Source organism: Mercenaria mercenaria, chromosome 1, assembly GCF_021730395.1.
Source record: "Mercenaria mercenaria strain notata chromosome 1, MADL_Memer_1, whole genome shotgun sequence".
NCBI lineage: Eukaryota > Metazoa > Mollusca > Bivalvia > Venerida > Veneridae > Mercenaria > Mercenaria mercenaria.
The window spans coordinates 15,590,807-15,617,451 of NC_069361.1; the positions used below are offsets into that span (position 1 = coordinate 15,590,807).

The 26,645-nt window shown below is 33.6% G+C and overlaps 1 protein-coding gene across 7 annotated transcripts in view; it reads left to right on the top strand.

Moving 5' to 3' along the window:
- Nucleotides 1–26,645, top strand: part of LOC123544902 (muscarinic acetylcholine receptor M2-like) — a 131,155-nt gene that overhangs the window by 76,985 nt on the left and 27,525 nt on the right. For 5 of the 7 annotated variants that reach the window (XM_053540584.1, XM_053540589.1, XM_053540570.1 and 2 more), the window contains one exon: nucleotides 24,484–24,589. The exons of the other annotated variants lie outside the window; for them this stretch is intronic. The gene's annotated coding sequence lies outside the window, so the exon portion shown is untranslated. The remainder of the gene's footprint in view (nucleotides 1–24,483; nucleotides 24,590–26,645) is intronic. 7 annotated transcript variants of the gene reach the window in all.

The following is a 26,645-nucleotide window of genomic DNA, read 5'->3' on the forward strand; positions in this document are numbered from 1 at the left end:
TGCGCTAATACATTTAGAATTAGCCTAAGACGTTGAGCTCATCCGGTACCGGTACCTGACTATGAATGAAATGCGCCAATAGTGACGTAATAAAGCTGTGACGTCACCAATGGCGAAAAACAAATCGATAATGTAGGTCAGTGGGTGACTTTCTTCAGGAACTACGAAGTGCTCAGGACGTGACATATCGTGTATTTTACAAGACAAACACAAGAATAAATTTGCTATTTGAAATATTTTTCTTTTCGCCATTAAATCATCATTATGCTTGCAATCATGTCTGAAAGCCTGAGTACCTAAATTACGCCAATTGTTAATAGTGGCTGCTTGTGACTCTGTGGACGGACCGTCAGGGGAGGTAACTAGAGTCACGGATTGGGACTATCATTTTATATGCTTCTAAGAAGCTTTTGCTAATGTTCATCTACGATCTGATCGGGGTGATATTTTATTTTCTAAATTGTTTCTTAAATGCGCAATAGTGCTTATTTTGAAATCCAGTGTTTTATCCAAAAAAAATTAATTTTATTTTAATGATAGATTAGCAACTGCTCCTTAGGTTTAATCTGTAATATAGAGTTGTACCAACTTAAAAGTTTATACTTTTGATGATTTAATTCAATGTTCTATTCTCCACATTGAATAAAATCGTATTGCATCTAGTCCTCTATGTTATAATTTTATTGACTTTTTAACAGTACAAATGCAACAAAGAAACGTTTTTCCATAATTTGAACATGATACACTCGTTTCCGCCAAACGTGGTCACATGGCATAGTCTCAAGACGTAAGTTTATATTTGGCAGAAATGTGACTTGTGTAATCAGCATCCTTCGTGATTTTGTATATTCAAACGTATGCACTTTCAAATCTACAACTTGTGTCTAAACATTCCCACGATCAGTTTTCGTTTTTAACTAGAATTTAATCAAATTTATGGCGTGCTATCAACTGAGATTTTTAGCTCCCGGGTGTGTGAGTGTGACAGTAAATCAATTAGGTGCATTATAACTCTCATAAAATATTTAGTTATTTATGAGAGAAAGAAAGTTAATGAAGCGCATTGTGTTCAGTGGAACATAATTAATGTTATTAATCATGCGCATGGAAATAAATTTGAGCTTTAAACAGATATTTTTCAAAATTTTAGTTAGATTCGTTTCCCTTACATTAAAATTACAAATAAATCTTTACGTCTGTTATTAAATAATAGGACTCCCTGGAAAACATACACAATAAAATGGTTAGATGTCATTTGCTTGGAAAGTATTTACTACAGTTACACTTGTACAGTTCAAAAACGACATACTGTAAGCTCGGTTGTACCCAGGTATTTTCGTCTAGTCGTATTAAAATAATCATTGTTGCATTATCCATTGCAAACATGACCTAAATAAAATTCTCTTAAAACGCGATTTAGAGTGCTTAGTACTCCATAAATATATGGTAAGTGTATGTTTACATGAACATGCATATATATTATACCAGATTTATACAGCATCCTTTTCACAATTAACACGAACATACAAGGGCAACCACAAAGGGCGACATTGTCCTCTACTTAAACAGACACACAGCGATCTTACCAGAGTGAGACAAAACCCCAAAGAAGTCCATCATAAACAGGGCTGTCCCGCAATCTTAGCGTAGTTCTTTGCGAATATTATATTTGGTTCTGTTTAGCACCGTTACATGCGAAACCGTTTTTCCTGGGAAAAACCAGTACTGGTCTATTAGTTTGGTAGGAGACATTCAAGAGCTTCTCAGCATCTGGGATTCGAACCCCGGACCTCTATATTAAGTCAAGTGTGTTACCTCAAGACTACCGGGCCACGCATACGTATTAATATCAGAGGAGACGGTAAAACATTTAGCAAAAATACCTGCAGCAAACATCATTTTTTTTTGTCTAAATACTTCTCGAACTGAAACGTTCGGTCTCAACGAATTCGAGGTTCAGCTGTACATAATTTAAGCTCTTAGATGACAGGAGTTATTTTTCAGGCACTGTATCATATACTATTTGATATCATGTAATAGTTTCATTTTAGACGATACAATATAAGATTTTCCTAACATATTTTCTATCTATCGGTTTATATATCTTAAGACTGCTTTTGAAAGCCTGATAAAGGCCATACATTTTCATAGTGATGTAAATTATATTTCTAATCATCCCTCAAATAACCATGAAAAATACTGCCAATTCTACTGCCTTCGCATATTATTTTAATGACACCACGAACGGTTACACGCATCTTGTTGTAATTTGCGAGCAGAGTTGTGCAAGTTATTCTTTCTCATTCTCATGAACAAAAAGGACATGTCTAATAATTGTTCCCGTTACAGATCAATGTTAGATGACCCGAGTTGTGGCATTGCACCATGTCAGTGTCATTTTATGCAGACTTCTAGAAGAGAAAACATGCAATTTCTTTTAAGCAAGATTGCATTCTGGTACAAGGTCATAATGTATTGGACGGACGCTACCAAAAAATCTGAATCATCTTCGGTACAACAGTTAAGGTTATTTCCACAAGTATAAAAATGGCAAGAGGTTGCCTCGTTAAAAATAACAATGTGTTCCAGGTATGAGTTTGTTTTTCAAGAACTGTTCTTAAAATCCACATTCTTTGAAATATGAACTAGGAAGTAGTTAACATCGCGATAATGGTTATGAATCTTTGATGTTAATCCATAAATCAAATTAGTGTCATGTATTTAATTAATGTTAAGGAGTTATTACTCGCCATCTATTTATAATGAAAACAAGAGCTTTCTCATCGGAAGGTTAAAGCTGTACCTGGGCTGATTCAAAACGTTCCGATACGGAGGTCATAATATGTTTACTTTGTGGCATACTATTGAGTAATTATTCAAGAACTGAAATTATATGCACCACTTGTAATTGATAAGTTTCTGCATTTTGCATGTGCGGATGAGATGCTGTAGTTTTAGACTAATGTCATTTGCATTGTACTTCTTACTATATAAACTAGACGTTTTGAAAACATAGCAAACCATAACTTGTTCATCTTACATTTCTTTCACATTCTGAGTTCTCGATAAGTGGTAAGCGGTTGAACAATAGCACGCACTTTTAGAAGCTTTGGCTTGAACTAAAAGCTGTGCATTTGGATAACACAAACATGATGTCAACGTCAGTGACGCTTGCAGCACTCAGAATAGATATGCTTGATATGATTAGCTACAGTTTTGAAACGAATTGTTTTATCTTAATAACAATTTCACTTGGTTGTATCTGGTTGATGTACAGTACGTGAAGACAAAAATTAAGACGGACGGTTGGTAGAAAAGTTCTCTCTGTCGGAACGTTTTGAACATACCTCATAGAAATACTGGTTATTTGGATATCAAAATGTTCCATTCAGTATCAAAGTGTGAGAAACATGCTTTTTAACTAAATCTAAATATAGTGACTAAAAATAACAATATTTCTGCCCCATGTTCATTTCCCTGATCGATCTACCCAGTATGTTAGGTCAGTTGGTAGATAAAACATTACAAGTAATGAGACAGGGTGAGACAAAGCAGACAATTTGTCTGCAGCCATCCATCCTTCGCTACTGATTCATGCAGGAATGTTATATCTGCCCTGCGGCGAACGATTATTTCTAACGTTTTTTAGGATGTAGTGTCTAGCTATAGTGTCCCAGATTGTGGAACTGTCACACGATATTTCTGTTTTCAAGAAATTCACTGAAGCGTTCTCTTACGTTCCAATCCTAAATGGGAGCGAAAATCGTTCAACAGTCGCCCGTACATTGACACAAACGTTCTGTCGAATAACTCAGTTTACATAACCGTCAGTAAAACAATTAGAACATGACTTTCCAATTATAATATACCCCTTAGGAAATAAAAGAATAATGCACAGAAAGCAGTTGCGTTTCTACATTTTCTGGATCAGTTGGTTTCTGAGTTACCACGATCAGTTAGCAATCGTTGTTCATTTATTATGTTCAAAATGTTACATATGGAACCGATAAATTAATAGCTATATTAAACGGTCTGCCGCTGAAGCATCTCTATTGTTGTACTCCTGTTTTTCTGATTGTAATGTCACTAGGACTCAGTTTTTTTATTTGGCGCCTTTCTAGTTTCTGGAGGTGACGGCACACATCCGCCCGCTCCACTTGACATTATTCGGGCATGTCATTCATACACTACGTCTTCTAGAAAGATTTCTTTCTGCAATCTTACCGAAAACACTATACATTTCCTCAAGGTAAAAATAGTATAATAGTGTGGCCTTTTTACACGCGTTATTGAAAACGACGGACGTATCATGTAAATGCGCGTGCTTATGTCCGTCCGTCTGTCATATTCGTGTCCTGAAGGATGACTCATTAACTTTAGAATTGCCCAAAAGGCTGTTGCAGGTAGGTAGGTTATAGGTCAAGGTAACAAATAGCACTCAAACGTCAATTTTTACATAATATTTCGTGCCCGGAGCATAACTTAACGATTAAAGATAATGACTTCTGGCATATAGGTAACTGACAGTAGGATAATTTGCAGAACTAAGTCGGTAGGTCAAACGACATGGTTAACAATTGAAGTTTATAGGTCAAAATTATATTTCATATTTCGTTTCCGGAGCGCAACTTATCAACCATTCAGGTATTGACTATAATCTTGGGATATAGGAAGGTACAGATGAGACGATGCGCAGAGCATATGTACCACATAGGACAGTCGAAAGTCAAGATCACAGTAAGGTCAGACCTACCCGTCCTATTTTGTGTCCAGACCACCAATTAATAACCACTCAAGGTGTTAACTTCAAACTTGGCACATAGGTAGGATGGCGAAGAGACATGTGCAGAGCATATAGAAATGGCAAAGATCAAAGGTCGAGGTCATAAACAGAGTTCAAATCTGTCCTTTGTGTTTTATGTGTGGAACAAAACTTCAAATCTGTCCAGGGTACTAGTATTGACATCAATGTTGGAAATATAGATTGGTTGTGATGAGATGAATTAGAGGAGTGAAGCAGTCTAAAGTACTCCCCGTTTGACATAATTACCCTTCATCCCATAAAAAAGTATAAAAAACATAAAAAGGTTATTTTTATTTTCTTGTGCTTTAGAATTCTAGTGCATGAACAAGGGCGGTAAGTCATATTACAGTGAGGTCAAATCTATCCTGCATCCTTTGTGCTCAGAGCATACAAGGTATTCACTTCAAACTTGGCATATTCGTAGATTGTGATGAGAAAATAGTCAGAACCTGGTTGTGAGGTAAAAGTATAGATTCAAAATGTACTCCAAATATTATATGTATCCCTCGTATTTTTTGTCCGGAGCACAATTTAAAAATATTCAGGTTTTGACTTCAAACTTGGAATACATGTGGGTGGTGGAGAACATTTGAGGAGTGCAACAATCCATATTACTACTCCATCCCCTTCACACACAAAAAAAGGGGAAAAAATCACCTTCAGTTTCTCTGTGCCTTAGTATTCCATCACTTAACCGTATTTCATTACCCCTGCGAGAAACACACTTTCAGTTTTATTCCTCCTCCTCTGATCTAGAGCGTATATTGTCACGCTTTGCGGAACTCTTGCATTTCATTGACCTTTATTTGTCATGTATGTCTAGAATAGAGACACACGATAGTAATACAATTTATCTTAGGATATGATGCCAGCTATTACGTGCAAAATATCAAATTTAATAGGAATTTTGTGTGCAGACATGCAATGAATGTTTGCTCTGGAAATATTTAAAGTTCATATATTCCTGCTTATTATTGTTCACATTTCCCTACTTGAATTATTACTGAATATTTCCAATTTCATTACTGAATATTTCCAGTCTCATTATATAACTAACTTATGATCAGCCATGCTTTACTTGGCTCAAACACGTTTTTCCCATGGCATGAATGTAAAATACTCGTGGCTTGATATCATCTAAAACAATCTGGGTCTTATGTCTATAAAGGGTTAAAATCGAGATAAATCAAAGTGTACAATGCATCTGAAATTAATGTCAAATCCTAAGTTATACTCAGGGAAGAAAAGTATTTTAAGAATAAAAGGCTGTTTGATTGTTGTATGACATGACATTTGCTTTTATGAAACATTGTTTGAGCCTATAATACCGTAGTAGCTAGATATAATTTTAAAACTAACGTGAATTTTTACATTGTTTTGGGAATTTTGTATCAATAAGCAGGTAAATAAACTAGTTATGCAGCATAGCCTATTGAACTGTTTCCATACAAAATATCAGCGCAACTATTAAAAAATCTCCTTTAGGCATGATGAGATACATTCAGATAGAGGTCTTAATTTTCATTTTGAGATTCCAGGAGGCAAGTGTCCATGTTACATTCAACTGGTTTTGCAGTTAACTTCGACTGTGGAGCAGATACTAGAATACTGATATCTCGTATGGCTTGTTACGTGTTGCAATATTATATCTTCTACAATTATTTTCTATCTTTATATATTTATTCAATGTCTTAAAATATTTATTGTAAAACAGAAATATTTTGAATGTTTTTATTATGTTTTTTTTCTATCTTTTGAAATATTTATTGTAAAACGAAAAAGATCCATTGCAATGCGAGAAAATATTCTAAGACATTGGAAATATTTGTAGTTTCTATATTTGTTTTTTGCTATCTTTTTATTTGGCAACGATGTAATTTGTTAATTGATAAGTAATAATCGACATAACTAATACAATTAAATACAACTAAATAAACTACTTAAAGGAAATACCATCATTGAGTACTACATTATGTTGGTTTATGAAAGTGCCCTGCAAAATACATCAAAATATGAACGTTTTGTAATTTCATTTTCTCATCCAACTCCTAGAACTACTGGCAATAATAATCATAGGGTTTTTCTTAGACTCGTGTAACATCAAAGGTTTTCCAGTTGAAAGTATTCTTTTGACAAGTCGTTGAATAGTTTATCTCTTTATATAATGAGGTATATGTTCAAGAACGTGCACTTGACTTAATTGTTATTGTTCGCTGATAGTTATACACTTTCTAGTGTATCATTTAGCTATGTAAAGCAAACGTGATACAAAATGAAAAACAACATATTATTGCCTAATTCTATCTGTAAATAGTTCGATATTGTCTTAGAATATTAAATTGAAGATATCTGAAAAGGTGGCATGTTTTTTGATGTCATAAGTCTGCTTCTGTAATAAACACATATAGATCTACCGCTCCCTCGGTTCTCCTTACTATCGATAAGCGACATGAAGCTTTCTCCTAGAACAATAACCTTTCTTAGAAAATATATTCATAGAAATCGAGGGCAGTTTGCATTGATGATATTACTTTGTTATCATCGTAGTAAGATAGATAAAATCGAACAGGAAAGACCGACGTTTGGTCTTCTGGTGAGAAGACATTCATTTGTCAATATATATAAAACATTACAATTTCTCTCCACGTAAATGCATTGTTTAAATTGCATTTGGAAAAATGAAAACAAATTGTAAAACATGGTAATATTTAATTAAATCTCGTACATGAAAATCATGAGTAAAACCAACGTAGCGACTTTGCGACCAGCATGGATCCAGACCAGCCTGCGCATCCGCGCAGTCTGGTCAGGATCCATGCTGTTCGCTAACAGTTTCTCTAATTGCAATAGGCTTTGAAAGCGAACAGAATGGATCCTGACCAGACTGCGCGGATGCGCAGGCTGGTCTGGATCCATGCTGGTCGCAAAGCCACTATGTTGGTTTTCTCATGGCGCTGCTCATATATAAACCGACGCAAACATTTGCAGACGCACACACAGGACATTAAATGCAGCACCTAAATTAAACGTAAAAGTAGTAGGTGTAAATTCAGAACAAGTGGTATCATTCAAAATGTAAGTCATATTATTTTTTTGTTATTAATAATGGAATTTAGAAATACCACTGGCAAATAAAACGCATTTGTTAAAAGGTACAAACTCTGTTTGTCTTCCAAAACGAATCACGTAATTTTAAAAGACTACAGGAATACTTTGTGTTTTTTTCTATCAGTACCAAATTAATGTTTTTCCAATTAAATTTAATTAAGTTTCAAAACAGTCAAATGTGCATACCATATCGCTTAAATGCATGGTTAATAAGGATTCAATACCTTTTCACATTTTAGACCTCGTATAAATGATGTGATAATGTACTGATTTACAAACCTAACCGTTTATGTTTTATGCAGTGAAAGTTTGGATTTATTTAAACTGAAAACTGAAACTGAAACTGAAACGGAATGATTTGATTAAACGGCTATTTCTATACAATGACATATTCAGTGACGTTGTACATAATGATAATAATAATAATAATAATAATAATAAAAGTAATAATAACGACAATAATAATGATAACAATCATAATAGCCTTATTTAAACAAAATGTCATGACCGCAGCCTTCCCCCTGAGGTTATTATACCCCCGGTGTCCGTCTGTCCGTCCGTTAGCAATTTCGTGTCCGCTCTGTAACTCTTGAACCCCTTGAAGGAAACTTGACACAAATGTTAACCACACAGAGACGACGTGCAGATCGCATGTTTTGGATGTCTCGCTTCAAGGTGAAGGTCACACTTTATAGGGGTCAAATGTCATATCAGTTTGTTTCGTGTCCGCTCTGTAACTCTTGAACTGCTTTATGGATTTCAAAGAAAATTGGCACAAATAATCACCACACCGAGACGATGTGCAGAGCGCATGTTTCGGATGACTCGCTTCAAGGTCAAGGTCATACTTAGGGGTCAAAGGACATATATGACTTTGTGTATATTGCACTGCATTGCAGTGCTCTTGTTTTTATTAGCTCACCTGAGCCAAAGGCTCATGGTGAGCTTTTGTGACCGCTCAATGTCCGTCGTGCGTCGTGTGTCCGTCAACATTTTCTAAAAAAATCTTCTCCTTGAAAACCACTTGGCAGAATTATACCAAACTTCACAAGAATGATCCTTGGGTGGCCCCCTTTCAAAATTATTCAAAGAATTGAATTCCATGCAGAACTCTGGTTGCCATGGCAACTAAAAGGAAAAACTTTAAAAATCTTCTTGTCCAAAACCACAGGGCCTAGGGCTTTGATATCTGGTGTGTAGCATTAACTAGTGGTCCGCTACCAGAATTGTTCAAATTATCTCCCCTAGGGTCAAATATGGCCCCGCCCCGGTGGTCACATGGTTTATATAAACTTAAATAGGGAAAACTTTGAAAATCTTCTTGTCCAATACCACAGGGCTTAGGGCTTTGATATCTGGTGTGTAGCATCATCTAGTGGTCCTCTACCAAAATCGTTCAAATTATTCCCTTAGGGTCAAATATGGCCCCGCCCCGGGGGTCACATGGTTTATAAAGACTTACATAGGGAAAACTTTGAAAATCTTCTTGTACAAAACCACACAGTCTAGGGCTTTGAATAGTCTTCTACCAAGATTGTTCAAATTATTCCTCTAGGATTAAATATGGCCCTGCCCCGGGGGTCCCAACTTTTACATAGACTTATATAGGAAAAAAAGTTTAAATATCTTCTTCCCTGAAACCACAACACTAAGACCTTTGATAGTTGGTTTGTAGCATTGTCTTATGGTCCTCAACCAAAATTATTCAAATTGTACCCATGGGGTGAAAAGAGGCCCTGCCCTTGGGGTCCAAAGTTATTTATAGACTTATATAGGAAAAAACTTTTAAAATATTCTTGTCTGAAACCATATGACCTAGGCTTTCGATATTTGGTATGATGCATTGTCTAGTAGTCGCCTACCAAAGGTGTTCAAATTATGCCCCTGGGTTTAAAAGAGGCCCCACCCTGGGGTCACTTAGCTATAATGTGAGTTATATAAGAAAAATACTTAAAAAGTCATCTGATCCTATTTCCAACAAAAAAAAGACTGTTTAATTATAATTACCTGATGACTCTAAGTAATATGATGTCACTTGACTGTGACCTTGACCTAATGACCTACTTTCCTTTTTTTACGATACAACCTTGAAAGTTTGATGACATACACAGTTTTGCATACCAATCGTAAAACTGAATTTCATTGACCATGAATATGACCTACTGACTTTCTTAATATCTTATCATCAGTTTGACATTTGAAACATGTAGCTCATATTATTCAGGAGAGCGATCCAGGGTCATCATGACCCTCTTGTTTGGCAAATCCCTTTTTTGTTCACTTACAATATTTTTTTTTTAATTACTTCCCTTTTATGTCACTATAAATAGCTTATTTTGAAACTTTTTTATTATTGGCTGTAGAGAAAAACCGAGACCACTTTTCTGTGGTACAACATGGATGGTACCTCCAATATTTAGGTGTATTTTGACATACCTGTACCTGGTAAGGATTTTTTGTGGACTTGAATATTTTTTGTGGACTTAGAATTGTTTTTGATTTTTCTTCCCTTTGTTGTTCCTGTCCTTAGGGCTTCAACAGTCAAGGAAACGGTGATTTTTAATATTTTTATTTAATTCAGATTCGAATTTTGCTGAGATGTTTGACACTATGACATATTTACGTAGTATGACATCCAAACAATAAATATTGAATTATAACGTTACATTGTCTGCCACCTTCTGTTAAAAGGCAATCTAAATGGGTCGTGCTGAGAAATACAATGTTCAGTTAAGTAATAGGAAATCAACTTTATTGCAATGTCAAATTACCTATATTAACGTTGGTATAATATCTTTATTGTCAATATACTTGATGTTTAGCTAGTGTGATTCCGGTTATAGGTCCATTTACCTTGCTAGTTCCCCTTTTAATGGAGGCTAATGTCATATTATTTACTTGTCTAGTCCATTAACTCATCAAAGGAATATTTGATGGCATTTTAGAAAATCCATACATAAAATTTTTAAGATCTTCTAAAGTGATAGATACCCCCAATTTCAAATATAGATAAGCAACGAGACTTTCTTTTAGCCCTCAGTTTATCGCCTTTTTCGAATATTGAAAAAATCATGTGTTCTATGTTTATCTGAACAATTATTATTATATTATCATCATTATTATTATACCAGATTTATATAGCACCCTTTTCATAATAAACCCGTTCAAAGGCTCTTTACATATAGCAAACGCAGCCACACAGGGCGCGAAATTCATCCTCTACTAGTACAGACACAGAGCGATCTGACCAGAAAAACAGAGTGCGATAAAGCCCCCAGAATAGACAAAGAGAACATTTTAGATACAGACGTGTCCGGCTAACTTAGCCTAGTCTTTCCTGGGAAGAACCAGTACAGGCCTCTAGTTAGGTCGGAGACACTCAAGAGCATCTCAGAAATTTCCAGTGCCTGGACCGTAATTCGAACCCTGAACCTCTGGGTTGACAGTCAAGCGTGTTACTACTAGACCACCGGCCCACCAACAATATTGTTTTTAAACGTTATTGCTTGATTCGCATGACGGTGGGTACAATCTTGCCACTGACTGTTTAAATATTATTATTATTAATAATTATTATTATTATTATTATTATTTTACCAGATTTATATAGCGCCGTTTTCATGATCAATTTCACGTTCAAAGGCGCTTTACATAGTTCAAATGCAGCCACACAGGGCGCATAATTCATCCTCTACTAGTACAGACACAGAGCGATCTGACCAGAGGGACAGAGTGAGACAAAGCCCCCACGACAGAGAGATCAGAAATCAGATACAGGCTTGTCCGGCTAACTTAGCCTAGCTCTTTGCGAATAGACAGCCTGGTTCTTTTAACGTGCCCAGTGTATAGCACTGATACACGCAACGCCTAGTTGGGTGGGAAACACTGAAAAGCGTTTCTGAAAATTCCCGAGTAGCTGCCGCGGATCGAACCCCCGACCTCAGGATTGGAAGGCCAGTGTGCAAACAACTGAGCTATCCGTCCACCTTTACCTTTAAATACACCTTTACTGGTATTTTTAAAGTTTATGAACGTTTCCGGAGCAGCAACTAATGTCAAAAACGTTGCAAAAAGCGTGGACGGCTAAAGAAACGGATTTTTATTACAAATGAATTCATAAGCAAGTAAAATTTGTACATGTTACTATTCAGTCCTATAGGTCATACGTGAAGTATGTTCTGAAAAACAAAACTGATACTCTGATTGAGCAGTCAAGCATAAATGTGCCAAAACTATTTACTGATTAATTCGGATTATATCAATATACCAAATAAAAGAACCATGTTGATGTTTCTTTGATATTATGCAGTCGGTAGAAAAGACTGCGTTCATAACAATAAATGCGCCTTTAACTATATGACAAACACTACAGGTTATGAAGATAATTGTTGCGCGACTTACGGAGATACTATCGTGAGAAGTAGAATGATTTAGTGTAAACTCGTAACTGTATAGTGCTATTCGATTCAAAGGAATATGCCCGGTCTAGCTCAAAAGGGAAAGAGAACTGCAGCGAAATATCATGGCGAGGCGTATGTTCTACATGACGATTTGATCAAGAACATTGTGTCTGAAATTATGTGTTCATCTCTGATTTATGTGGAGAAAGTTGACAGTTACTTGTAGAGAAGTGGTAAGTACTGGTACACAATCTAGGAACACAAGCTAGGTTAACTACTCGTTCTTAATAACAGAAACGGAGCTATAAACAAAACAAAACAAAGGACAATGTTTTATTTTGTCTTGTACTCGTACAAATCAAAAATGTAATTATCACATTAAGAATCCTTTAATCGAACTTATTATTTTTGGTATTGATGAGGCCCGGCCCAAAAATTCAGACTCTGACCAAAATGATAAAAGTGACAAAAGTCAAACAACCCGTGAAAACGTTGAACATACATTCAGAAAATTTTTAAACGACAAAATTCAGGGTGACGATGAAATTCAAGAAGAGATCCCAACAAGTGTTTCCGACATCAAATTTAAGCGTGTACAACGAGTTGGTAATCCCGCAAGGGCTGCTGAAACGAAACGTCCACGCCCAATTATAGCCCAATTTGACAGCGCATGTGATCGTGAAATTATTCGAAAGGCTGGTTTCGTTCTAAACAAAAAGCAAACAAAAATTAAAATTCATGAGCACTTCCCGAAGGAAATTGAGGACAAACGCAAGATGCTTTATCCTGTCGTACGCAAATTGTCCGAACAAGGTGAAAAATGTGTTCTGGTTAGAGATCGCCTCTATGTGAACAATAAACTATATAACCCAGCTGATAGGAGATACATTGACAAAGTTGGGATATCACGTACGTTATATCGTCCTGAAAATCCACCCAAATACGGAGAACAACAGGACTCCTACTCACTAAGATCTCAACGACCGTACACCGGACCCCCAAGACCACCCCACCATGAAGGAGCCAATGTTTACCCTCGTGATAACGCTGCTGGTGCAGTTTCGTATCAACGTACTATTAACTTTACGACGCCAAATCGTTATGCTTGTTTGAGTGACGTAAACCGTAGTGAACAAATCAAGAGAAAAGACCGCTCCCCTCTTGATAATGAAACATCGAGTAAGCGATTTACTGATGAAGATTGTTATATTGAACCCCCGAAAAATGTTCCCAAAGACAAAATTGTATGTGACAATCGCATCATAGACAAAGATGCAAGCTATAGTGATGACATGGTAGATAACCCGTGGAAAAATATGACCCCAGTAGAAACCACAGCAGAACCTCATTCGAAAACATTTAACAATGACAATGTCCTTAAGTAGGACAGGTGTGGAAGGTCACATAATACGGACAGTGACACAAAATTTGTATATTCGGTGACCAATCAGTACGAAAATTATTCTGAACTTTCTCATCATTATTATGATTATAACGGTAAATGGTCTTTATATAACGCAAGTAGTTTGACCCTAATTACGTGTATAGATCAGATTGCTTTATTATAAACCAATTTATTCAATCAAATGCAAAATGAACTCTGATTTATTAGTATTAGTAAGTTTCGCCAATTTTGTATGCCACAATCTTTTAATTATTGACAATAATTGTAACATCTGTCTTTGTAACACTAATTTTTCAATCGGGATAATTCTCATTTGTATAAGTATTATACCGAAAATTTATTTGATCCAATTTATTGTAGACGTTAAAACCTTATTGTGATTGCGATGATCTGTACGGTTTTTGGTATTATGGTGGAGAACCGTGTAATACCTTATTAAATACTACTATTTATTAACTTACGTGCATGAACACGATTATATTGACCCTGTATAGTTGTATGATGTATCGACTAAAATGTCCAATTTATTGATAACTGTTTGAAAATACTATTATTTGTTAGCATTTTGACGCAATGTCTCATAAACAGAATAATATAAGTTATCACCGTGATTCCGTAAATTTGGACGATAAAGCCGATCCTGATAGTAGTTCATCACCGCGCAATAGTGAATATAACATGGGCTCTCTCACTCATACAGAAAATCAAATTAAAATGCTATCTTTAAATGTCTGCGGTCTCCAAAGTAAACTATATTGCCCGGAATTTCTAGATTTAATTAATCAATACAGTTTGGTAGGAATACAAGAATCAAAACTTAATGATTCAGACTCAGTAGAGGTTAAAAATTTTGTTATACATGTTAAAAGCCGTAAATCAATCTCCAGACGAAAGTCAGGGGGACTAGCGCTACTAATAAAGAATGAACTGTCCAAATATATAACTATTTTGAATACAGAGAGTACACTTGTGCTATGGTTTACAATATCAAAACTGTTAACGAAAACTGAAACAGATTTACTCTGCGGTGTAGTATATATACCACCAGAAAATTCTGAATATGCATCTTCTGATCCTTTTCTGGAAATTCAAACTGAATTTAATAGTTTTGTCAACAAATACTCTGCTCATTGTATTTTTGGAGACTTTAACTCGAGGACTAAATCCCTTAATGACTATATTATATTCGACAATGAATTAAGTGAGATATTGCATTTAGATGAAATTTCCGATGAATATAATTTAGAAATGTCGAAATTTGATATCGCGCCAAACATAAATAAAATACGATGCAACAGCGACAATTCAGTTAATAATTACGGATATCGATTAATAGAATTTCTGCAAACTAATAATTTGTATATAATGAATGGAAGAATAAACGGTGACAAGAATGGCTTAACAATATGTAAAAGTGTAAGTACGATAGACTATGTCATTTGCAATTCACTTCTTTTAAAGATATTTGTTCAGTTAGTGTACTCGACTTTTGTCCGCTCTTTTCTGATGCCCACAACCCGGTTGAGTTTTGTTTTAGTTTTGAAAATAGTCAGCAGTGAAACCCAAAATAAATAAAAATCCATCAATAAAGCTGTGGGATAAATCTAAACAAAACGACTACATTAATACGTTAGATAATAACAAAATACATGAAATCAATGGAAAACTTTTAACATTTACACTTGTAAATGACTTTAATCAAACTGAAGCTGATGAAATCGTTAACGATATAGCTTCTTTATTCATAGACACAGCTGTCAAGGTATTTGGATATCGAAATGAACCAACAACTGAAAATAAGCAAAATAATAACCAAAACGCACCGAAATGGTTCGGATTTAAATGCAAAAATGCTAGAAGAGATTTCCATCGAGCCAAATACCTATATAAACTAAGAAAATCAGAAGTAAACAAAACTAATCTGAAAACAAAAAGCAAAACATATAAAGATACATTAAAATTATTTCATAACAAATCAAAATCTAAAAATATTAGAAAACTGAAACGACTTAAAACAAATGATCCCAGACAATTTTGGAAAATATTGAATGAGAAGAAAGCAACTGCTACTGAAGCACCCACCGACGATTTATATAATTTCTTTAGAGATGTGAATTACGCTGACAATATTGAAAATAATGATTTAAATATGCATTCAGATAATACAAATAACCATGAAACTGAAGAAACATTAAATGTAGAAATAAATAGAATAATTACAGAAGATGAAATTGAAAAATCAATAAAGACTCTTAAATCAAACAAAGCTAGCGGATATGATAAAATAGTCAATGAACACATTAAACATACGTATTCCCAAATGAAACATATTTATGTAAAATTATTTAATCTCGTTTTAGATACCGGTGTTATTCCAGAATCATGGACCATTGAATTATTCAATCCTATTTACAAAAATAAAGGTGATATAAGTAAACCAGAAAATTACAGACCCATTACATTACTGAGTTGTTTAGGAAAATTTTTTACGTGTATATTAAACGAAAGAATCACAAAATATGTTGAAAGCAATAATCTTTTGCATAACACTCAAGCAGGATTCCGGAAAGGCTACTCTACATCAGATAACATGTTTATTCTACATCAACTCATACAATCACTAAATAATAACAAAAAGAAATTGTTTTGTGCTTTTATAGACCTAAAACAAGCTTTTGATTCAGTTTGGAGAGATGGATTATGGTTCAAAATTGCAAATTTAAATATAAATGGAAAATGTCTTAACTTAATTAAAAATTTGTATAAGAATATAAAGTCTTGCGTAAGGGTAAATTCTGAACTATCAATTTTTTTCCCAAGTAACATCGGCGTACGTCAAGACGAAAATTTATCGCCCTTATTATTTTCTATGTTTTTAAACGACTTACATGAATACTTTAGTACTAATGGAAGTATTAACGGCGTAAATATACCAATTGCACATGAAGATGGAACAATAGATCTAATAAAATTATTTATACTTTTATACGCCGATGACACAGTCATTATGTCTGATTCAGAAACTGAACTGCAAAATGCACTTAACACATATGCAGAATACTGTAACCATTGGAAACTTACTGTAAATACTTCGAAGTCAAAATTTCTTATATTCTCAAAAGGTCGACAGCGAAACTTTAATTTTACTTATCATAATCAACCAATTGAAATCGTTAATGAATATAAATACCTAGGTATATATTTCAGTAGAAGCGGGTCTTTCTATAAATGTAAGAAACATATTGCATCGCAAGCAACAAGAGCTATGTACAGTCTATTGAGAAATTCAAATCGTTTACAATAGCCAATAGATATGCAAATTGAACTATTCCAAAAAACAATCAAGCCAGTTCTACTGTATGGTTCTGAAATTTGGGGATTTGGGAACATAGATGTTATAGAAAGGGTTCAGTTAAAATTTTTGAAACACATTCTTAAAATGAAACAGTCAACTCCGAATTATATGGTCTATGGTGAAACTGGATGCCCCCCGTTACGATTAGATATTGAAGAACGAATAATTAGTTTTTGGGCGCGAATATGTAACAGTGACAACAATAATCCAATGTCCAAGTTATCTTCAAAAGTATACCAATGTATTATATCAACATCAAGAACACTAAATGGTGACAATTTCAAAAAACAATACCCATGGTTATATAATATTAAGCAAATCTTTATAAAGTGTGGTACATTTAATATATAGAACGATCACACATTCCCGAGCATTAAATGGCTTAAATTGACAATAAGACAAAAGCTTAAAGACCTTTTTATAAACGAATGGCACTCCAGCATTGAAAATTCATCCAAAAGTTCATTTTATAGAATATTCAAAACAGAATTTGGATTTGAAAAGTACCTAGCAAAATACTCAATTTCTTCATGTTTAACCTTTGCAAAGTTTAGAACTAGGAACCACCGAATGCCAATAGAAACAGGTAACTGGGCAAGAATTCCCTTAAGTGACAGAAAGTGTATATCATGTGATAAAATAGGAGATGAATTTCATTATTTGCTAGAATGCCAAAATCTTAGACAAGAACGAATTAGATATATTAAACCTTACTATTACAGAAGACCAAATACTCTTAAACTGTCCCAATTAATGACATCTGAAAACAAAACTGAACAAACGAAACTGAGTAAGTTCATGAAATACATCCTTTCTAAGTTTGTTCGTTGATTAAATTATATCTTCTAGGTAAGTTATAGACTATACTTTTACTTGTGTCTAATTTTGTTGCTCTTCACTGCTATACATATTTGAAACAAAAGTATCTTAATCAAGATGTGAATATGATAACTATTGTGCCATATTCCAATACCATAATAACACATGTCGACTACTAAGAAGTAAGTCTATAGAACTTGTATAGCAGTTACGACTTATACTTCAAACGCATTTTTGTACCTTGACAAGTATTGAATTGTTTTGATTTGACGTGTTTTTGTCCATTAATTTAATGAATTGCATTTGATTCAGTCTTCTGTTTCGTTTCGTGGGCTTTTAAATAATGATCTATCTGAAATTCCACTTTATTTCCCAATTTCAATCCGAATCATGTTACAAATGGTTTGACCACACATGCCACCTATATCAATTAATTTGACTTACCTTACCATACTGTCAAACTTAACAGACTATCAAATGCTCACAGATGTTTTGTTTGTTTATTTTTCTGTGTGGCCCTCCACAATTATATCATATTTTACTATTTTATTTAAAAACAAAAATATCAAGGTATTTCATCATGTCTGATATAAATTATACTTCGATAAAGTAGATTGTTGGAAACCAATTTATAGATGTAGATTTTGCTTAGTGAGTATAATCATTGTTGTAGTGTACAGTTTCTTTACTTAAATACACATTAACTGTTCATATAAAGAGCCTCGATTATAAAATGTTACATGTTTTACCTCATGTTTTCATGTATGCCATGAATTGAGAGAATAAAAGAGTTTGAGTTGTGTTGAACTTAAATGATATGTATCTATTCTTGATACGTAGTGTAAACTTTGGTTCAGATTTTCATCTAAACTGACATAAATTAGTTCTAACATTCTCTGTAAATAATGTGTGGACGTTATGATAAATATACTTTGTCATAATAAGGGTATCAGCATTTTTTGTCAAAGTATATGAGCCGCGCCATGGGAAAACCAACATAGTGGCTTTGCGACCAGCATAGATCCAGACCAGCCTGCGCATCCGCGCAGTCTGGTCAGGATCCATGATGTTCGCTTTCAAAGACTTTTATTATTAGAGAAACCATTAGCGAACAGCATGGATCCTGACCAGACTGCGCGGACGCGCAGGCTGGTCTGGATCCATGCTGGTCTCAAAGCCACTATGTTGGTTTTCTCATGGCATGGCTCATATCCAGAACATGTGAAAATACGTTAGGGAGCACAGGACGCAGTCTTGAATTCTACATATCTGCCTTAGTTTGTAACTTTATTCGTTATCTCTTTTTCCTTTATTAAAATTACTTGCCCGGAGCAAAAGAGGATGGAACATTTAGGGGATATGCAGTGTACACGAACCATAACTCTACCTTGTTTACTTCTCAAATTTTCCTCATTTATCTAATTTACTCATAACTCTATGTCCGGAGTAAGGGAATTTGTTAAAACTTTTCACAATGACAAACTAGATATAAAACATTACGACATAGTGTAGTGTATTAAAAATAACTCTGATATTTCTAATGCACATGCGGTTATTAGTCCTTTGTTATAATAGTATTTATTATATGATTTCACAAAGCTGAACAGTATTAAATTGCTAATTAAAGATTTAACTTGTGTTACATCGTTGCGCATTTTGTCAGGGACAAGATTGAAACCACAAATGCACAATCAGATGATTTGCAAAAGCCGCTTAGTTATGAAATTAATCGCATGTAAAAGGTAACCACTACTTCTGAGTATATATTAGTATTTGGAATCAGTTAGATCCGTGTTAATTAATCAGTACAAAAATGCTGATTAATATTGACGAAAATCTTATGTATCAATTTTTGTCGAAATTAGGAAAAAAAAATATGGTGGCACTGTTTGGTGTAATTACAGTTATTTGGAAAATTTTGTACACAATGATCAGGAATTGTCAGTATTTGCATATATGGCTAGTTAAACATCATTATGCATGCACATAGCACTTCTAGTAGATTTAGCTTGCTTTGTGAAAATTTTAAGGACATCAGAATTCGTCAACGACGAAAGCATTCTTCGATGGTCGCGTGGTTATCATTTATATATAATTCTTCAACACCGTGATTAATTAGAACATAACTAGTATGGATATAGGGATCTTTTTGAAATTCAGAATATCTTCATGAAAATTATTATGTGCAATGCTGACTGATTTCAAATAAATAATACAATTTGATGTCACTCGAGAACAAACAGTTTCCGCGAAAACGTGTTTTTCTCTACAAAATGATGCAAATAATACAGCAATGCAAATTTTGAATTCAAAAATCCTTAATGAACTGGTAAAAAAATACAATTTCCACAGGAATCAGAAATTTGCGTGCACATATTCTGACAGCCAATGAAATTTCCGTTCCAACCATACTCATACTTTGCTGTTACAGCTTGGATGCAACAAAACTCTTTTCTAATTCATTTGGCGGGGTCTGTAAAATAGTATTCTAAGTGCAGGTTCTTAATATAATAAGCTATAACATCTCAATATGAATGCAACATTCATTTTCCAAAAAGTATGTCCTTCAGCGATCTAATTAGCGTTCAAGTATTTTCTTAATGATTTTTGTTGACAGGTGTCATAAGAAAAAGAGAGAAAAAATCTTTTTAGCCTGATTACTTTACCATCTAGTATCAGTAGTGTATTTTCTATCTAGGTCGTTAAAACGTGCTTGGGTCTGTAAAAAGTACAATTATTATATTACGCACATAAACTAACTTTTTATTAAATAAGCTACTTTTCTCTATTGATATATGGTGATGGTTTCATCTGCCTTTTGCATTTCAAGAGCAGCTTCTTATATTGAATGTCGAAATGTTTAGAGACCTACAATTTATACTGTATAAATGCATGTGTGTCAATTCAAATTAAACATTTTATATTTGAAAGTATGTTTCCTTCCTTAATCTCTATGAGATAAATCTTATAGCTAGCTTTGTACATAAATTACATGTAGGTGTTTTAACATGTTGATTAAGTTACTGCGGTTTCTGGTGTGTTGCATGATCTACTCTAAATGCAAGATCAATGTCATAGTAGGAATGTGTGTGTTGTCGTTATTCCGAACCAAAAGAGGCCACTGATCTACAAGTATGTTGCTTTCTTGGGCGGTTTGTAAATGTTAATTTTGTTTACTGTAAATCAAGATTAATGTTCAAAGTAATATTCTTGTTAGTAAATATGCTTCAAGTCATGTATTGTGTTTTAACAAGACCGACAAGTATTTGGTATATTGTTGCAGGTATGTAGAAGATTTTCAAATAATCGTAAGCTCTATCTTATACAATAGTTACTTCGATAGATCAGCTCGAGAAAAAATGATATACAGGTTATTTTATTGTTTTGCGTAGAAGTTTAGAACAAAAGAATCTGTATTGAAATAACATGTTTTCATATCACCACTGGGATTCAAAACACAATCAACAAATTGTATAAACAGAAGTATCTCCCATTACAAAGCTATCAGTAATCATTTCGAATAAGCAATTATCCATCAAGGGCATCTAATGTGATTAAGATATTTCCGTCTGAGACGAAAACACTTTTTTTTTCAGAAAGTAGTTCCATCATATCTTTTAAACATTTGAGATACGTGTTTCATGTTGTTGCATTTCTGTCTATATAAATTTTAATTGGGAAATTAAATTACTCAGTTCTGTTATATGCATAAACCTACGGTTCATTTTGTCAAATATACTATAAAATTTATGATATTGTATTTCAAATTCCAGTAAGTACGCATCTTTAATACAATTTGCAAGGTAAAGCATACACTTTTGGCAAAACAAACTCCTTGAATTACCTTAATTTTCAAGAAATAGAAGTTTGCTATATTTCTTACTATAATACTATTGTCAGTTCAAATAATGCCTGAATTTGACTATTAGGAAACAATGCAGGTGTTTTTTTTATCATTTTACGTACCTATGCTTCAGTACAAATGTATTTGCCACTTTTTAGAAGCAATATAGTCACACAATACATTCGTATACAAAACTATTGAAAAACTATTTTGTGGTAAAGAACACAAGCTATGACAAATTAAACAAAAATTATCATTTATCTCATAAATTGTATAAAGTAAATCTTCGATAAAAATTATTTCTTTCATCGTACGAGAGAGATGTGCTAACAAAATGTCTAACCACAACACCAGGCCTGCGATAATATCAAATATTTTTAACATGTATGCACATTAAATACATTGTAAAAAAAACTTGAAACACTGTCGTCTGTTCTATCATTGCTTCTTAAACTACACAGTTTTGTTTATCAAGCAGACTTTTTGGCAACATTTATTTTTCCAGATGATAGGCCAATTTTATTAAATTTAACATTTGTCTGGTTTAATTATATAATTCGTAAAGTAACAAATGATATATATTCAATATCACATATTGATACATTTTTACAACCGTATTGTGAACTGTTTTCTTTTCTCTTCTGTGTTTAAAATTTGTACGTCTTTTACCCCCTCTGTAATATATTAATTAACGTTTAAAACGGCTTTTCTGGTCATTTACTTGTCAAGAAAATCTTTTGAAAAAGGATTTACTGATTCTTAGATGCCATCTGCAAAGCTTGTTATTTATAATTGCTGTGGAATTCTTTTTATTGAGATAATATGATAATGGAGCATCGACTGTCCGAAATCTTTATTCATTTTAATAAAAGACCATACACATTTAATATGCTCATTAATATTCATTTGCTAAGAAAATATATTTTTATTGATGAAGTATTTCAGTTGATTCAAGACAGTAGTATGTGTCCTGAACTGACGTTTATATTTCTCCGAAGCTTTGCCTACACACTTCAGATTTGTACAAGTCTGTCAGTTGTCATGTAATGCTACATGAATTCTTTTTTCAACTAAAACTAGAATGACAACATCTGAAAACCTATGGCTATGAGATGTGAACTTAATACACTTTTGTAACTCTTGCATCACTAAACATTTTCATTACAAGTGCTAAAATGCAACAAAAGCAGACATGCTTTGTCATTATTTAAATTAAAATGAAGTTCATCAGTCAAAACAATGGACTTCCATTTAAGCAAATTAATGCTTTGTTGCACGCAAATACATATTTTATCACGTTCTTGTAACAGATATTATGCTTCTGAAATAAGTATGACTTCCGTTATCCAAACAAGTGAAGGGAAAAGAAGTTTAAAATTTATAGAATATACAAAACCTCGCTGATACTATAGTCTGTCTAATATAAAAGCAATAACATATAATTGATAACGTTTGTTTCTGTCACATGACGATACAATAGACTGTGTTTAGCTAATCTCGTTTTAAGTGTATATATCTGGGTCATTCCACGAGAAAACCTGTATTAGTGACATGATATAATTATTGCATAATAAGTAGTTTAAAATATTTAAAAATCATTGTTTTTCTAACGTTCATGCCGAAACTAGAAAGAAGTATATAGTAATACATATCTAAGGCAAATAAAATTCTACTACATTTTACAAATAAATGTTATTTGTGTTGTCATGGCAACGGAAATTCTAAAGCATCGATGCATCATGAAAATAAAGAGGTGTATATATAAAAGGCCAATGAGGAAATCAAAAATATACGGTTATGTTATTTTTATCATAATCATTTTAATCTTTTACTGAATATTTAAATGTATGATGTTAAGTAAGTGATACACGTATTTAGAGATTTGAAAAATACGCGCAATGGCGACTTATTTAGAACCATTGAAAATCTTGAAACAATTACTTCAAATTTGAAAGGCAAACGAACGCTCTTTGTGAACATTTTGTTATCTCAATTTTGATATTTTGTCACTAATTATTATTTTATATCTAGCATTTTTTGAAACCAACACTTAAAAACGCTTTACTGTTTCATGTAGATCGTATTTGACGGGACAACTCTTCCGATTCTTAAATGGAAAGAGTGATTCGGAATAAATTCCCTTGTATATAGCGTTTTGTACGGTGCCCCTAAAGTGACATGTTACACACATTTTTTCCAATTAGGTAATGTGAGACTTTTTTTTTATTTCGTTTAAACGAAATGATTTCGTTTAAACGAAATAACTATTTCGTTTAAACGAAATAATCTCTAAATGATTTCGTTTAAACGAAATGATTTCGTTTAAACGAAATAAAAAAAGTCTCACATTACCTAATTGGAAAAAAAGTGTGTAACATGTCACTTTAGGGGCACCGTAGTTTTGTCTGCAGACAACTTCGGTAGTTATGAATATTGCGATTTTTCACCTAATGAAACAGTATAGGTCCGTTCAAAATCTGTAATTTTTAAACAAAATATAGAGATGTCAATCAGTTTTTATTGTTGTTTAGTCTGAATATTTACATATTATTGTCAAAACATGTTTCATAACTTTTTTATCAAACAATTTGTATATGTGTATTTTGACAATATAGTTATTCAATACAATAGTTATTACAATTTTAATGATAATTTTATCTACATTATATAAGAGTGTGGCATTTGTTTACGAAATAATTCTTCTTTCATTACATTTTTTAGAATTATAGTTTATATTTCTATTTCCAGCGGGTATTCTAGCAAAGCGTTAGCTTACGGGCAGATGCAGAATTGGTTGTTTACTTCAGTGGATTGCTCAAGAAGGTCACGGACATATTCGAGCGTGGCTACATCGGTATGAATAATAGATTTATTATCGTGTTTAAAATACCGCAATATCTTTCATCATATTTCGTCCATAAAATGTACTTTCATTCGCTAGATGTTGGATATTGCATGGATATCTTTCTTACTAGTTGAATAAAATAATAAAACGCAAGACTCTGTCGAGCAGTGTATCAATTTTATTCCACTTGTAGGAAAGGTATGGAAGCGTGTGCTTAATTGACCACCGAGTTAACGTGGAAATGATAGAGACGTCAAGGGTAATATCTGAACATGCTGTGTTATATTAAGGCATCTAGGAAAATATTAAGTTGTCAAAACTGATTCTAGTCTTGTAAGCAGTGTTTCTACCACGAGTCGTAAACTTGGTTACGCTTACCTAAACTTACCATTTTACTGTTACAACTGGCGTCTTGTTTAATCATTTTTCACAGGAAAAAAGGACGCCGTGCTACATAATCATATTGTCTCTATCATTTTCGTGTTAACTAGAGGGGATTAAGGCTTCTATAGTAAAGCCGATAATCAGCTATGACTTCAACTGTCTGTCACACAACGATAATAATCTCTACAGAATGAAAAATAATATGTGGATAGATGTCTGCTTTGAAATGAAACAAATTTACCGTTGATCTAATCAATACATTTTGCAGAACAATGAAAAACCGAAAAACATTGCATGAACCTTAAGACAACTCAAAGACAAACAAGAATGAAGTTAGCAATCAGATATAATATACTTTCATATTTAAATTTTTTATAGGTTTAATTTCAAGGTAATTGCAACATCATTCGAAATAGTTTATATAAATAATGTAAATAGTAGTGGCTGCAAAGAACGGACCAACTTACTAATAAACTTTGATAATGTGGCAGGTGAGTCCAATAAGTCCAGGGGTGTTCAAAGATAATCCGTCATAGATCTATTGTAAAGCAAATATTGGATTTACCTGTATTGGAAAATAAACAGTGTCAATTGGATTTAGGTCAACTGCCACATTATCAAAGTTTATTAGTACAGTGATGTCACTATTTTCTTTCAAGATTAGGAACTATTCATTGTATACCTTTGAATATTGGTACTTTACTAACTTAATAGTGCCATGCGCTTTTGAAACTTTTGGAATATGCCAATCATTATTATTATTATTATTTATTATTATTATTATACCACATTTATATAGAACTCTTTTCATGCACATGTACACATTCAAAAGTGCTTTACAGAATAAATTGCAACAATCGACCTGGAATGGACGGACCAACTTACTTCCAGCCGTGCCCATGGCATATTTACCTCCCTAGCATCCAGTTTAGATCGATACTGTTGGAAACAGTGTCAAGTAAAGTAAATCACCCAGCACTGAAAACTAGTCGGGATATCAGCCGCAACCGGGAATCGATCCCGGATCGCTGTCGTTGTAGTCCAAACTGCTAACGACTGCGCCACTGACTCCCTGATTAAACAGGGTGATACGGAATGTCAATAATGTAGAATGGTCTTGCCTTTGTGCCCGATCCTGGGGTTCCACACACTGATTACCAATATTTAAAACAGTCATTGCAACCAAAATTTTACAAGATGATCATTTTATGTTTATATAGGCTTTAACTTGTAAAACAGTTACCAGTTAACAATGGTTAGGCTCTATTTAACCAACTGCAGCAAAAACGTTATTTTTCTTCTCCCGAGTTTCATATTATCAAGTTCTTATTCTGTTTCATAGAAGTGTTATTCTTTTCACTCACGTGCCACAGAAAAAGAATTTCCTAAATGCCCTATCAAAATGTCATATTTAATAGCATCTTGTCAGATCTTTTCTTTGATTTTGTTCTTTATTGTCATATCGGTTTAATTATGTGTAAGTAAGCATGAAGCCATCACTAATCAATTAAGAATATCTAAAGCATTTCAGTTCTTTTGAAGTTTCCTCTTATTTGCTGTTTTTGCATGCTCCGATATATCGGATTTTAATCACGCAACAGTTTGAACGTTTTTGAATGACTGTACTATGACTGAGAATGAGTAATTACGGAAATTAATATTTTCTTATCCAACTGCCGTC